Source organism: Ceratosolen solmsi, unplaced genomic scaffold (assembly GCF_000503995.2).
Source record: "Ceratosolen solmsi marchali unplaced genomic scaffold, CerSol_1.0 scaffold47, whole genome shotgun sequence".
NCBI classification, from domain to species: Eukaryota; Metazoa; Arthropoda; class Insecta; order Hymenoptera; family Agaonidae; genus Ceratosolen; species Ceratosolen solmsi.
This window is the reverse complement of record NW_011948419.1, coordinates 10910339-10912642: the sequence shown is the minus strand read 5'-3', so window position 1 is coordinate 10912642 and position 2304 is coordinate 10910339.

Genomic DNA, 2304 nt, shown 5'->3' with positions numbered 1-2304 from the left:
GCTATTTGTAGCCTGTACTGTCCCCTACATAAAAAAAAATTGGGGAAGAATCTTGCTATTAGGTCGCCAGTATTTTTCACCCAAACCGTATGCCATTAACTCAAAATAATCGGAAGTTTATGACTGAAATCACTCGTACTTTAGGCTTTTGTTGCCTGTACTGTCCCTACTTGAACAAAAAATTTGGGAAGAATCGGGCTATTTGGTCGCCAGTATTTGTCGCGCAAACCCTATGCCATTAACTCAAAATAATCGGAAGTTTATGACTGAAATCACTCTTACTTTAGTCTATTTGTAGCCTGTACTGTGTCCTACGTGAACAAAAAATTTGGGAAGAATCGGGCCATTAGGTCGCCAGTATTTCCGCCCAAACCCTATGCCATTAACTTAAAATAATCGAAAGTTTATAACTGAAATCTCTCGTACTTTAGGCTGTTTGTAGCCTGTACTGTCCCTAATTGAATAAAAAATTTAGGAATCTACGGGCTATTAGGTCGCCAGTATTATTCGTCCAAACCCTATGCCATTACCTTAAAATAATGGGAAGTTTATGACTGAAATCAGTAGTACTTTGGGCTATTTGTAGCCTGTACTGTCCCCTACATAAAAAAAAATTGGGGAAGAATCTTGCTATTAGGTCGCCAGTATTTTTCACCCAAACCGTATGCCATTAACTTTAAATAATCGGAAGTTTATGACTGAAATCATTCGTACTTTAAGCTATTTGTAGCCTGTACTGTCCCCTACATAGAAAAAATTGGGGAAGAATCTTGCTATTAGTTCGCCAGTATTTTTTGCCCAAACCCCATGCCATTGCCTTAAATTAATCGGAAGTTTATGACTGATATCACTCGTACTATAGGCTATTTGTAGCCTGTACTGTGTCTTACGTGAACAAAAAATTAAGCAAGAATCGGGCTATTAAGTCGCCAGTATTTGTCGCCTAAATTCCATGCTATTGCCTTAAATTAATCGAAAGTTTATGACTGAAATCACTCGTACTTTGAGCTATTTGTAGCCTGTACTGTAGCCTACGTAAACAAAATTTAGCAAGAATCGGTCTATTAAGTTGCCAGTATTTGTCGCCCAAACCCTATGTCATTACCTTAAAATAACCGGCAGCTTATAACTGAAAACATTCGAACGTTAGACTATTTGTAGCCTCTACTGTCCCCTATATGGACAAAGAATTTGGGAAGAATCGGGCTATTAGGTCGCCAGTATATTTCGCTTAATGCCTAGGCTATCACATTAAAATAATCGGAAGTTTATAACTGAAATATCTCGTATTTTAATCTGTTTGTAGCCTGTACTATCCCTACTTGAATAAAAAATTTAGGAAGAAACGGGCTATTAGGTCGCCAGAATTTGTCGCCCAAACCCAACGCCATTAACTTAAAATAATCGGAAGTTTATGGCTGAAATCACTCGTACTTTAGGCTATTTGTAGCATGTACTGTGTCCTATATGGACAAAGAATTTGAGAAGAATCGGGCTATTAGGTCGACAGTATATATCGCTTAATGCCTAGGCTATCACATTAAAACATTCGAAAGTTTATGCCTGAAATCACACGTAGTCTAGGCTCTTTGTAGCCTGTACTGTCCCCAATATGGACAAAGAATTTGGGAACAATCGGGCTATTAGGTCGCCAGTATATACCGCTTAATCCCTAGGCTATCACATTAAAACATTCGGAAGTTTATGACTGAAATCGCTCGTATTCTGGGCCATTTGTAGCCTGTACTGTCCCCTACATAGAAAAAAATTGGGGAAGAATCTTGCTATTAGATCGCCAGTATTTTTCGCCCAAACCGAATGCCATTAACTTTAAATAATCGGAAGTTTATGACTAAAATCATTCGTGCTTTCGGCTCTTTGTAGCCTGTACTATCGCCTACATGGACAAAAAATTTGGGAAGAATAGGGCTATTAGGTCGCCAGTATTTTTCGCCCAAACCCTATGCCATTAACTTGAAATATTTGGAAGTTTATGACTGAAATCATTCGAACTTTAGGCTATCTGTAGCCTGTTCTATCCCCTACTTGAACAAAAAATTTGGGAAGGATCGGGCTATTAGGTCGCCAGTATAGTTCGCCTAAACTCTATGCCTTTACCTTAAAATAATGGGAAGTTTCTGACTGAAATCACTCGTACTTTGGGCTATTTGTAGCCTGTACTGTGGCCTACGTAAACAAAAAATTTAACAAGAATCGGGCTATTAAATCGCCAGTATTTGTCGCCTAAACCCCATGCCATTGCCTTAAATTAATCGAAAGTTTATGACTGAAATCACCCATACT